The following is a 15,044-nucleotide window of genomic DNA, read 5'->3' on the forward strand; positions in this document are numbered from 1 at the left end:
GAGCAAAAGACTAATAAAAACATATTATAGCATATAATGGTTATTTGGAAATAGTTAAAATAAAGAAAATGCACAGAATTACGTACTTTCAAGATAAAAGCTATTAATTTTGCGCGGTAACTGACACGTAACGTCATGATGTTAATGACGTCATTTTAAGGTAACATTGTTTTGAAGCGTTTCTGCGGCAATTTATCCATTATTTCTGCATTATTTAACCATAAAGCATCAGCTCGAAGACAGGTTCATGATTTGTTTTCAGAAGAATGGATATACAAACACATTTAGTTTGTCGTAAACGTCGTCGTAAATCGTCACGTTAGCTTCCGGTTGGACATGCGCACATACAAATATGAAGGTAACCTACCTCCTTAAGGTCACAGGGGCCAGAACATTGAAACCCGTTTCCAATCCACAACTTGGGAACTACTAGGCCCAGAATGTTGAAACTTCATTGGATGATTGGACATGCCGAGTAGATGATCCCTTTTGCAGCCAACCATCGGTGTCTCTTGGATTTTTGTTTGCTCCTGTCCTCTATTGACTTCTTGCCTGTTACTACCATGCATTTGGGGAGACATGCGTTTTTCTACAAAAGCATTTTCTAGTCTTTTACTGATCTTTATAACACTTTGTCAGAATGTTTGTCTTGATTAAATCTAGATCAACTTGAGTAAAAAAAATAGGTCATAAGGTCAAATTATAGTAAATCCTTTGTTAACACTCTAGAGGTCACCTGATTTACATCAAACCTGGTCGCACTATTTCATTATGAAATCTAAGTTAAGTTCAGTTTTAAAACTAGATCACAATATGAACAATATAGGGGCCCATATCTAATTATCTACATGAAACCTTGTGAGAATGTTTGTGTGTTCGTGAAATCTAGATCAAGTTTTAAACATAGTTATCTGGAGTCAAAAACTAGGTCTCTCGAGACTATGTCGTTTAGTGTAAAAACTAGGTCACTATGTTAACTTTGACTGATCTATATGAAGCCTGGTTAGAATGTTTGTATTTATACTTTGGTCTTCTGGGATAAAAGTCAACTCATAAAAAGCTTGTGAAAAATCTAGAGGCCAAATTTTATAACTTTTCCCTGTGAACTCGATTCGGAATACGTGTCTTTATAAAATCTAGGTCAATTCGAAACTAGATCATCTGGGTCAAAGAGCTATAAAAATAAATAGATCGGCAACTTGAAAGGCATATAGAACAAATCTCGCCAACATCCCGTGACAACTGAATGAGATCTCGTTTACCGGAAATGACGCTTTCTCCACGCGCCATTTTGTATGCGAAAGCAATTATTCATCGGTAAATTAATTATCACCGTATGACCACGCTTCGATCTTTTGATGGCAAGAAACGTGTACTTTGTGTCTTAAGACTATTTCACATTAAACTAATGTTGTTTTAGAAGCTAACATGTATTTTAAATGTAGTTTTAAAGGTACAAATTGTAACTCCATGCTCGCCGATGTTTGTTTTTACTAAGATAACGCTGATTCACGCTCTGACACGAGATCACGCGAGATTACAGTCAGTTGCCATTCTGTGTATTTTATACTTCTTTGTCTGGGTCTAAAGCTGGGTCATATATTGTCAAATAGTAGAAATTTAGGATAAATTCGAAACTGGGTAATTGTGGATTAAGAACTAGGTCATGAGCTATTCAGGACCTTACCCTCTTGTTGTTCCTTCTCACTTATGGTGAACATGTCACACTTGACTTAGCAGGTAATGGATACAAGGGTATCATCAAAGGCATCCGAATTCCAGTAGGCGCCGCCATTTTGTACTCATGCATATTCATTACAAATAGCCTCTTTGCCAATGTGTATTTACGCATCTTTAAGTCAATCCTTAGTGAAATACAACTACGTAATAAACAGACCTACAAAAACAATAATTTAGTTTAAACTATCTAACTTCTAAATCTTACATGTCATATTGTAGAATCGAGATTAACTAAATGAATATTCATCATCTAAAAATAGACTCCCGCCCAAAAATATCGTCTACAATTATTCTTCTCCGTTGCAGTTTTTTTTTTGCTTCCAGAGGTTCTTTTTACGATTTTATTTCATACCAATTTTATTATTTTAACATTTTAAGTATAACCATCAAAACATACTGTACTAATAAAGTTATTCGAGATTTTTTACTTGTCTGTAAATGCTATTGCACGATACGTACTGTCGCCGGATTACAACATTTCAATATACTTCCCTTGTTTTTATCTAGAACATACATGTATAATGCATTTCTTCACTTTACTGAGCTATAAATATTTCGAACTTTGTAATTTCATACCTTTTGATTAATTGTTTTGTAATTTTCAAGTTGTGAACTTTTTGTACGCACTTTTTTCAAATCCATCAGTTTGTTGGTGCAGACTTATATAAACTGGTTTAGTCGTTCTGGTGCTGTAAGTATCCATTCATGCAATGCAATTACTGGCATATGGTAGTATTTTTCTTCCATTGTATTGCTAATTAAAATTAGGCAAACATACGACCAAATTCTGATCTGTGCCACTAGGACAGCTGTCGACATTGGTTCCCGAAATTTTGACAGAGTGATGGTATTTATTGTCCGCTGATAATGTTTAGGTAGGATCGCTCATCTAAAGATGTTTGTTTATTATTTTAAGTTAAATAAATGTTTGTGTTAAATAACTTAAAGTGTTCTTATAATAAATAAATAAGAATGCACGTAAACTAGCAAAAACATAGTTCATAATTATTTTATTAAATATCCCTTAAAAAGAATATTTAATATGCGCTAGAAGGAACCTTTTGGTAAGCTAAATCTTGTAACTTTTACTTTGGACTTAAGAATTTGTAAAAAAAAAACGCATATATGCACGCATCTGAATGATTAAAGTAATTTTAAGAGAGTCTGAAAACAGGTATATGGAGTTTATACGGAATCGATCGAAAATCGGGATCGATCTCTCTACGGTAACATGCGATATATACCGAATGAGATATACTATCGAATTAAAAAATGTGGTCTTCCGGCACGTGCACAGAGCGTCTGACTTCGGATTTTTTGGAAGAATACGCTTTTTCCTTGTGCGTAATAAGCGTCCACATAACTTGTCCGAACCGCAACGTCTTGCACATCAGTACAAATATGTGCAGTATTGTTTTTTATTCCAAAATCTACCTTTAAATTGATACAAACGCATATTTCTGGGCAAGCTAATGGACTGTAACGATTCCCGATTGAGGTACTGCATTATTTCATATTACCTCTATGATGTCCTGTTACTAATGAGCGGTGGAAATTTCCAGCAAAAGCTACCATCTTACGATAATCTTTTTACAGTTTTAACACAAATGTAGAGGACTGCCACAGAGCAGACAAACGTTATCCTCTTTACCGTTTTGCCAGAGGGTATTCGAGTAACACTGCCATAAAGCAGACCCACGTATGTCGTCCTCTTTGCAGTTTTACTGGAGGGACGTACGCTTCCATAAAGCAGACCCACGTATGTCGTCATCTTTGCAGTTTTTATGGAGGGACGCTTCCATCAAGCAGACCCACGTATGTCGTCATCTTTGCAGTTTTGCTGGAGGGACGCTTCCATAAAGCAGACCCACGTATGTCGTCATCTTTGCAGTTTTGCTGGAGGGACGCTTCCATAAAGCAGACCCACGTATGTCGTCATCTTTGCAGTTTTACTGGAGGGACGCTTCCGTAAAGCAGACCCACGTATGTCGTCCTCTTTGCAGTTTTACTGGAGGGACGCTTCCATAAAGCAGACCCACGTATGTCGTCATCTTTGCAATTTTGCTGAAGGGACGCTTCTCTAAAGCAGACCCACGTATGTCGTCATCTTTGCAATTTTACTGGAGGGACGCTTCCATAAAGCAGACCCACGTATTTCGTCATCTTGGAGGGTCGCTTCCATAAAGCAGACCCACGTATGTCGTCATCTTTGCACTTTTACTGGAGGGACGCTTCCATAAAACAGACCCACGTATGTCGTCCTCTTTGCAGTTTTACTGGAGCGACGCTTACCACGTTTGATATCCTTATTAGCACAACTGAGCAAGAAATGTACATGATCTATGTTAACACTGTAGCCCCTTCATTTTTTAACCTGTGTTATTATAGGAAAAGCAAATTTTAAAAATATTTCCAGTGAAAATCTGACGTGTATTAAGAACTCGATGGACATAAAAAATGTAAATGATCAGTTGGGTAAGTTTAGAACAAATCCATTTGTTTTTTTTTTTCAAAAACTGATTAACCACTTAATTAATTCCAGCTAACAAAGGACGTTTAGGACAGCGTTATGATTTTTGGATGGTGGCTGTCCTGCAGTTATGAAATATTAGAACACTCGAGATATGCCACCCAGATAGGCTTAAGTGTAAATTAATCACAAGGTTTTCTTTCAGATTTAACACATAATTGTACTGTATTCCTCAAAATATCCATACAGCTAAAAAAATAAAATTGAGAGTCAGAGAAATTCTTCACTAAGTTCTTATTTTTGTCCTGTTCTTTTTTTCTTTTTTTTCCCAAAAATGTGCTCTTATCTACACAAATAAGGAAAATCAGCAGTTTTTGTCGCGGGTGATAATAGGAAAGGTGATTGACACTCGCTACTTTAAAAAACAAGAGGGCCATGATGGTCCTGAATCGCTCACCTCTTCCCACATGATCTAGTTTTGGGTATGACGTCGTTTTTTCTATTATTTGACATAGTGACCTAGTTTTTGAGCTCAAATGACCCAGTTTTGAACTTGACCTAGATATTATCAAGATAACAATTCTGACCAACTTTCATGAAGATCCATTGAAAAAATATGGTCTCTAGAGAGGTCACAAGGTTTTTCTATTATTTGACCTATTGACCTAGTTTTTTAAGGCACGTAACCCAGTTTCAAACTTGACCTAGATATCATAAGGTGAACATTCTGACCAATTTTCATGAAGATCCATTCAAGGGTATAGCCTCTAGAGAGGTCACAAGGTTTTTCTATTTTTAGACCTACTGACCTAGTTTTTAAACCGACGTAACCCAGTTTCGAACTTGACCTAGATATCATCAAGGTGAACATTGTGACCAATTTTCATGAAGATCTTATGATATATATGGCCTCTAGAGAGAGAACAATGTTTTTCTATTTTTAGACCTACTGACCTAGTTTTTGATGGCACGTGACCCAGTTTCGAACTTGACCTAGATATTATCAAGATGAACATTCTGACCAATCTTTATGGAGATCCATTCAAAAGTATAGCCTCTAGAGAGGTCACAAGGTTTTTCTATTTTTAGACCTACTGACCTAGTTTTTGACCGCACATGACCCTGTTTCAAACTTGACCTAGATATCATCAAGATGAACATTCAGACCAACTTTCATGAAGATCCATTGAAAAATATGGCCTTGAGAGAGGTCACAAGGTTTCTCTATTATTTGACCTACTGACCTAGTGTTTGATGGCACGTAACCCACTTTCAAACTTGACCTAGATATCATCAAGATGAACATTCAGACCAACTTTCATACAGATCCCATGAAAAATATGGCCTTTACAGAGGTCACAGGGTTTTCTATTATTTAACCTACTGACCTAGATTTTGACGGCACGTGACCTACTTTCGAACTTGACCTAGATATCATCAAGGTGAACGTTCTGACCAATTTTCATGAAGATTTCATGAAATATATGGCCTCTAGAGAGGTCACAAGGTTTTTCTATTTTTAGACCTACTGACCTAGTTTTTGACCGCACGTAACCCAGTTTCAAACTTGACCTAGATATCATCAAGATAAATATTCAGACCAACTTTCATACAGATCCCATGAAAAATATGGCCTTTAGAGAGGTCACAATGTTTTTCTATTATTTGACCTACTGACCTAGTTTTTGATGGCACGTGACCCAATTTCGAATCTGACCTTGATATCATCAAGGTAAACGTTCTGACCAATTTTCATGAAGATCTTATGAATAATATGGCCTCTAGAGAGAGAACAAGGTTTTTCTATTTTTAGACCTACTGACCTAGGTTTTGATGGCACGTGACCCAGTTTCGAATCTGACCTAGATATTATCAAGATGAACATTCTGACCAATCTTTATGGAGATCCATTCAAAAGTATAGCCTCTAGAGAGGTCACAAGGTTTTTCTATTTTTAGACCTACTGACCTAGTTTTTGACCGCACATGACCCTGTTTCAAACTTGACCTAGATATCATCAAGATGAACATTCAGACCAACTTTCATGAAGATCCATTGAAAAATATGGCCTTGAGAGAGGTCACAAGGTTTCTCTATTATTTGACCTACTGACCTAGTTTTTGATGGCACGTAACCCACTTTCAAACTTGACCTAGATATCATCAAGATGACCATTCAGACCAACTTTCATACAGATCCCATGAAAAATATGGCCTTTAGAGAGGTCACAGGGTTTTCTATTATTTAACCTACTGACCTTGTTTTTGATGGCACGTGACCCACTTTCGAATCTGACCTTGATATCATTAAGGTAAACGTTCTGACCAATTTTCATGAAGATCTGGCGAAATGAAGATTTCATGAAATATATGGCCTCTAGAGAGGTCACAAGGTTTTTCTATTTTTAGACCTACTGACCTAGTTTTTGACCGCACGTAACCCAGTTTCAAACTTGACCTAGATATCATCAAGATAAATATTCAGACCAACTTTCATACAGATCCCATGAAAAATATGGCCTTTAGAGAGGTCACAATGTTTTTCTATCATTTGACCTACTGACCTAGTTTTTGATGGCACGTGACCCACTTTCGAATCTGACCTTGATATCATTAAGGTAAACGTTCTGACCAATTTTCATGAAGATCTTGCGAAATATATGGCCTCTATAAAGGTCACAACGTTTTTCTATTTTTAGACCTACTGACCTAGTTTTTGACCGCACGTGACCCAGTTTCGATCTTGATCTAGATATCATCAAGATGAACATTCAAATTAACTTTCATTCAGATCCCATGAAAAATATGGCCTTTAGAGAGGTCACAATGTTTTTCTATTATTTGACCTACTGACCTAGTTTTTGAAGGCACGTAACCCAGTTTCGAACTTGACCTAGATATCATCAAGGTGAACGTTCTGACCAACTTTCATGAAGATCTTGTGAAATATATGGCCTCTAGAGAGGTCACAAGGTTTTTCTATTTTTAGACCTCCTGACCTAGTTTTTGAAGGCACGTGACCCAGTTTCGAACTTGACTTAGATATCATCAAGGTGAACATTCTGACCCATTTTCGTAAAGATTCCATGAAAAATGTGACCTCTAGAGATGTCACAAGGAAAAGTTTACGCAAGGACGGACGCACGGACACACGGACGACGGACGACGGACGACGGACACTGCGCGATCACAAAAGCTCACCTTGTCACTTCGTGACAGGTGAGCTAAAAATCGATCATTTAAACTTTACATCATCTGCCAAAATCTGTCCGAGACGACCATGCACTCAACCCGGAAGTCGTTGTTGAACATTTGTGCGGGGGCCGCAGCTTCAAGCGTTTTTCACTGTTAAACTGAAATAAATGAACAGAATGATAACATATAATTGATATAACAACATTTGAAAATTTTAATTGCCAGGGCAGAAAAAGTTTTTTTTTTGTTTGTTTTTTTTTCCGCATTTAGTTTTGTAGTGTTGTCGAGGATTAAGCAATATAATCACGGCGGGGAAACGGAGTGATGAGCAAATGTGCTTTGGATTTTGATTTCAGGTTAGGTTTTAATTTTTTTTGTTTTGCATAATGATATATTCATACACAAACGAACGGTAACCAATAGCCTGATCATATAAAAAAGTACGTCTATTATTAAAATATGTCCGTACTACAGCATAGTGGACTAATTATCGCTGCACGATTTCTCACAAATGGCAAGTAAGTGGACATTTTCATACATATATACATACAACAAAAAGAAAATAAAGAGACAGTATGTACAAAGCACAACCAAATAAAACTTCACTCTTGTACTTAGCAGTATTTTTCATTTAAAATAAATATTATGTTTACGAGTGTGTCAGCGAGTAAGTATTTCAGTATGCAACTTCACACACTTCTTTGCCATGATAATACAAACTGAATGACAAAGGTTCCATAACTCTTGCTTTCATTTGACGGAGTCATTCCCCTTTGTATACTTTGCAAATTAGATTTCAAGTTTATGTTTCTTTTGTCTTTTTTGAAGACATTTTGTTATCATCTTCTGTGAAGTGTAACTGGGGATTTAGAAATGCTGTTCATAAATCTGTGTGTTCGTCCATCTATCTGCACTCCCCCACCCACCGAAGAACCAGAAGGACACAAATGAGGTTGACAAACATAATTTCCAGGAGAAATCACGGTGCATAAATCGTAGTAAAATAAAACAGTTTAACTTTAAGGAGGAACCATACTATAACTTTGTTTTCAGAGCCCACGTTATTGACTGGTACCAACAAAAACTAGAAGATATTTCCGATTATTGTCCATTTCCTTATGCATTTTTACTTCATGAAAGCTATCCACGGTACGGAAAACTGCACGTGAAATCGCACGATTCAGATTTTTAATTCATTAAAGGTATATCAGATCCAAAATTTGGTATTTAAAAACATGAACAATTACTTGCGTGCGTGCGCACGTGCGTCCGTCCGTCTGATTTTGTCCACACAAAACTCTGACAGGCATGGACCAATCTATTATATATTTGGCATAAATGTTACACTCAACGAGGCAAACATCAGGCCCCTATCTCAAATGTCAAGGTCACATTTAGGGGTCAAACGACATTTTAGAGTTTGTCCGGGTCGGGCTTTGACATCCATTGAGCAATTTTATCTTTATGTCGCATAAATATTTTCTACAATGAGACAGAGTGTTTCACACAAACTCCAGGCCTTCTACTCAAAGTTCAGGGGTGGGGGAGTGGCAGGGGTCAAACGTTATTTAAGAGCTTTTCCAGGCCGTACTTTTGACATGCATGGAGCGATCTTTTTATTTGGCATAATTGTGTCGTACGCAAACCCAGATCCCTACCTAAAAGGACAACGCTATATAAATATACATTATATTCAGTCGCTGAGATGGTGAGTCGACAAACAACCGGCTCGATATTGATGCCTTTTAGGCATCAACACTTTAGTTAGTGCAATGGGGTCTAGGGTCAATTATTTTAAAAACTACCTTTTGATAACAATGACAGGGTATACAAGACATAGTTATAACTGGAGATTTTAACCTAGATATGAACAAACCCACTACTGGAAGAAAAATCAATGACATGATAATGCAATATAGTTTGTCGCAAATAATTACGCAACCAACTCACTTTACAGAATCCTCAGACTCACTTATAGATCTCTTCCTTCTTTCGTCAACATGTAAAATAGCTATTTGTGGTGTTGGGGAACCTTTCCTTGATCAAAATGTTCGTTACCATTGTCCTATCTTCTGTTGTCTTAATCACATAAAAGCAAAGACTGTGAGTTTCAACAGAACTGTATGGCAATTTGATAATGCTGATTACGACGGTGTGCGGCGGGAAGCTTCTCAAGTAGGCTGGGACTCACTTTTTCACAATGACATTGACACATACACTGAAAACACAACAGAGAAAATTAGACACATACAATTTTCACAACAGTTTATACCACACAAACAAATAACAGTTCGCCAGAAGGACCCACCATGGATGCATAATGATATTCGAAAACATATTAGGAAAAGAAAACGTATGTATGATAGAGCTAAAAGTACACAGAATCAAGAACACTGGAAACAGTACAAACAGATACGTAACAAAACTGTAGATCTGATTAGAAATGCCAAAACAAACATGTCTATCAAACTCTGTGACAAATTGAAATCCCAGCAACTATCACCCTCCGATTACTGGAAAACACTCAAACAATTTATCAAATCAAGTTCAGATAACTCTCAGATACCAGTCCTTAAACAGAATGACATTTACTACACTGACAATGTTGAAAAAGCTACCTTACTCAACACGTACTTTCAAGCACAAACTACAATTGATGACAGTAACAAACAACTTCCATCAATACATACTAATCAAACTGCGCCACTTTTAGATTCTATCTCAATCTCCCAAGAGGAAGTTGCCATCACACTTCAATCACTTACATTAGGAAAAGCTGCTGGTCCGGATAATATTAACAACAGAGTCCTTAAAGAATTATCTGAAGAATTAGCCAAGCCCCTCTGTGACCTATTCAAATACTCACTATCGATTGGCAAAGTTCCGACAGAGTGGAAGTTAGCGAATGTATGTGCTATTTTCAAAAAGAATGATCCCAAGGAAGTCTCAAATTATAGACCAATATCATTACTTAGTACAATTAGCAAAGTGATGGAGAAAATCATCCACAAGCAGTATTCAACTTTTTTGTTTCTAATAATGCTATAAATGTATTTTATTAGTATAAAATGTTTAATGGACGAGATGGTTTCATATTATCCCGTACGTAATATTTTACTTGTTTATTTCCCAGATAAAACAAAATTGATATGATCTATGTTTTAACAATTCTAGTCAACAAACTAACTGTGTTTTGATATTTTGTATTTCATGTTTTTGATACCGGCTTAAATAAAAGCCCATTTACAACTGTGTTTTGATATTTTGTATTTCATGTTTTTGATACCGGCGTAAATTAAAGCCCATTTACAACACTGTTACTCAACTATATCTATATAATAATACCTTCTGCAAAGCTTTAGATGAAGGAAAAGAGGTCCGTGCAGTGTTCTGTGACATATCCAAAGCTTTTGACAGAGTCTGGCATCGAGGTCTTCTGCATAAACTTAATGCAAAAGGAATTTCTGGACAGCTCTTTCTGTGGTTTAATGATTACCTGTCAAATAGAAAACAAAAAGTTGTGTTACCTGGAATTTCTTCCGATACTGTTTCTATCTCAGCCGGTGTCCCGCAAGGATCCATTCTTGGTCCTCTCTTATTTCTTGTATACATAAATGATATTGTCTTAGATATAAATTCCACTATTCGCCTATTTGCAGATGATACAAGTCTTTACATAGTCGTTGATAACCCAATAGTTGCAGCTGACACTCTGAATTCGGACCTTGAGAAAATATCGAAGTGGACTGACATTTGGCTAGTGGCTTTCAATCCGAATAAAACTGAATCTCTTCTCATATCTAGAAAGTCAACAAAACCGTTTCATCCTCCTTTAAAAATGAATAATATCACAATCTCTGAAGTTGACACACATAAACATCTTGGATTAACATTTTCTAATGATGGAACCTGGCACCAACATATTGACAACATAAAGCAGAAAGCATGGCAACGAATAAACATAATGAGGAAACTTAAATTCATTATTGACAGGAAATCCTTGGAAATTATTTATACGTCTTTTATACGACCTCTACTGGAATATTCAGATGTTGTCTGGGATAATTTAACAAATTATGAAGAACTGCAACTTGAAGCAATCCAGTTAGAGGCAGCTAGAATCATATCTGGTGCTACGAAATTGATATCTATTGCGAACCTTTATAAAGAAACTGGACTCGAACCCTTAAAATCTAAGCGACGCAAACATAAACTCATTCTTTTCTATAAAATGCAAAATAATATCTCTCCTCCTTATCTCTCAAATCTCGTTCCAGTCAATGTCGGTAACTTTTCTAATTACAATCTCAGAAATTCTCAAAATACTAGCAGCTGTATTCAAACTCTTTCCTTCCCTCTTCTATTTGAGAATGGAATTCACTTCCACAAGACGTGCAAGATGCACCATCACTAGCTATTTTCAAAAGCAGGATCAAAGGCCCGACTCCAGACATTCCTGAATATTACTATACTGGGGATCGGGTACTTCAAATCATGCACACACGTCTTAGAACTCAGTGTAATTCTCTTAAAGACGATCTCTTCCCTAAAAATGTTGTCCAAAGTCCACTTTGCGAATGCGGCGAAGTTGAAGACAGCAACCACTATTGCTTTGTTTGCCAACGATATAACACTGAACGTACGAAACTACTTGATAGTCTCCAACGTATAACTGCTGTCTCACTCTTTACACTGTTGTTTAGTGATAACAACTTAGAATCTACCACAAACACTCTTATCTTCAAGTATGTCCAAGACTACATCGAGAAAACAAAACGCTTCACTGATAGCTAAATCATGCCATTCTTTTCATAATTACACACAATTAAAAAATCAATAGCAACTGTCATTCTTAAATGAGTCATTCAGTTACACTGAAATATACACAAAATCGATGCAAACCTACTTTATTTTCAGTTAGAATGTGACCATCTCCTCTTCTTTTTCCTGACTGATTACTCAATTGGCAATAGTAAAGTACATCACTTAATTATATCATACTAATCAATTCTAGTACAACAAATAGTACTGTTCTTTCTTCTGTAAATCTTGCCGTTGTATATAATTATATCTATTTATGATTTTTCTAATAGATATCTCAATCTATTAAGCAGTAATTATTAGAAAAGAACATCTGGTATAATATTTATATTGTTCCTAGTAAAACAATTAGTACCGTTCTCTTCTTTCATTCCCGTACTGATGCATATAGTTATGTATATTATTATTTCATTTTCTACATTTTTGTTACAGTACCTTATTACCTGGTTAGAGCTACTGCTTACAACACCATGCATGTACTATCTTGCAATTAGTTAGAAACTTTTGTTGTTAATTAAATATGTATTAATCACAATACACAGGAAAGCTTACTCCTCAATCCTATTCATTCATCTATGATTGTATTATACATATTTGGAAAATAAATATTGTTTAAACCAATGACAGGGTGAATTGTTCAGCTAAGTTAAAATTGCATCAATTTAAGAAGTGTACTTAGTTAAATTACGATAACTTTGCAAATGTAGTTAATTGAATTACAATTACAAATAACAAGCTTTTAAGTTAAACAAAATACTTTCTTCATTCACGTTACTTCTTTCTTAGATTCTTAATACCTAGTATTTTATCTGTACTGCTGGACGTGTTTGTTTTCATGATATCAGAGGCAAAAATGTTATTAAAGACGCCTCCATTTCACAAAATACTCTCTTAATCGAAATTGTCAGGTAGAAAAAAAAACTGAGTGAAAACTTTCTCTAAATGAAGAAGACGTTGATGGAAAAATCGACCTTCCGCAAGGTAATTCTGGGGCCTCTGAACTTGAGAAAAACACACAATTTCATTTTGTAAATACATAATATCAAAAGTATGACATGTACATGCGAAGATAACATTAATATCTCATACAGTTATCTTTAAAATTAGAGGTCATGTATCTTAATATAGATAAATTTCATCAACAATATCAACATTATCATTAACGTGTACATTGTTTGCGTCATATTATCTACATACAATGGCCAAATCGGGTGTCATATGCTGTGCACATGACGTTCGCGTACAGACACATACCCGTACAATCGGCTGGTATGTTTACAGTTTCTGTGAGATGGGGATGAAAGTGAAAGTTTTGAACTGTTCTCTCACGAATCTGTCAACCGTTTGATGAATATCACTATCATTAAAAATCTTTGGATATTCCGTCACAATTGTGAGTATTCTATACTTACCACTATAGCTAATATTTTTATTGATTTTTTTAAGCATGTTTTCTTCGATGATTTGATAAATAATAATAATAATAATAATAACTTTATTTTCTGAAGGTGACATACTTAGTGTACAAATACAGATATTTTACAACTTATTTCCAGTATGGCCTTCAACTGATATACATTCACACATACACACAATCATACAGTCAATTTATAATTTAACATTTATACAAAAATACACATATCAGAATTACTTAAATTTTCTCGACAAACACGTCTTAAAGAAGTCTTAAATAAACGTAATATAACAATAACTATGTTTTAAAAGAATTACCATGCGTCACAAAGATTATACATGACAATTAAGATACATACAAAAAAGAAAGTCTGTCCCATAAGATAATAAATAGTTCCAGATTTGAATAATAAGATAATATGAATATTATTATTATTGGAAACGAATACAGTAACATCAATTCAACAAAATTCTTGTAATTGCAAAAATGAAAAAGATCTATAAATAAAAACTACTTATTTAAGATGTTTATATCTGGTACTCCTCAGTTTCAAAATTCACAAAATAGAATTTTGAGATTTTTTATTACTTATTTCACGCATAAAGTCTTCCAATATTAATTTAAATGATAACAAATGTCTTTTTCCAATACACTAGTCACTTGTCGCTTAATTAAAATTATATTTATTCATAACTACGGATGAAAGCAGTTATATTATTATTATGAAGTTTTATGTAAGAATGAAGTGAATTCCATATGTGTGCAGCTTTGTAGCTAAATGTTTGTTTCAGGTAGTTCGTTTTAGGTTTAACAATAGAAAGATCCATGTTTTCGATTGAGCGCAGACTGTTATGATCATTATGAACAAAATGTAGTAAATCTGAAATGTATATAGGACAATCTCCTGTTTTACTTCTGTACACTAATAATGAAATATGGTATTTGCACCTGTTCTCAAAAGATAGAAGTTTTGAATTTCTTAATACTTCATCAAAGTTGCTACACTTTGATTTTGTAATTATTTTTATAGCGCGTCTCTGCAAAGATGTAATTTTATCAGTGTCCGATTTGTGACAAAGTCCCCAGACATTGCAACAATACTCCATGGTTGACATAATATATGCATTGTAATACAATAGTTTCATTTCATCTGTTAAGAAAAATGCAATTCTTCTAAGTAGAGCATTTTTTGAGTTTAGTTTATTGGCCACGGTACTAACGTGGGATTGCCAAGACAGAGTTTCATCGATCTATATACCTAGAACTTTCCGACACTTCACATTTTCAATGACCGAACCGTCTAAAATTAACTCAAGTTTTTTAGTATGTTTTTTTGACTCTAGTGCTCAATACCATACATTTTGTTTTTGAAGGATGAAGTGACATGTGATTTATTTTACACCAA

At 35.2% G+C, this 15,044-nt stretch overlaps 1 protein-coding gene across 2 annotated transcripts in view; it reads left to right on the forward strand.

The window, feature by feature from the left end:
- Positions 1-15,044, forward strand: part of LOC123529606 (protein CLN8-like) — a 28,363-nt gene that overhangs the window by 8,504 nt on the left and 4,815 nt on the right. The window contains exon 1 of one of the 2 annotated variants that reach the window (XM_045309999.2): positions 13,463-13,618. The exons of the other annotated variant lie outside the window; for it this stretch is intronic. The gene's annotated coding sequence lies outside the window, so the exon portion shown is untranslated. Of the gene's footprint in view, positions 1-13,462; positions 13,619-15,044 lie in introns of those variants that run through there. 2 annotated transcript variants of the gene reach the window in all.

The sequence above is a fragment of the Mercenaria mercenaria genome, chromosome 13, assembly GCF_021730395.1.
Source record: "Mercenaria mercenaria strain notata chromosome 13, MADL_Memer_1, whole genome shotgun sequence".
Classification (NCBI taxonomy): Eukaryota; Metazoa; Mollusca; class Bivalvia; order Venerida; family Veneridae; genus Mercenaria; species Mercenaria mercenaria.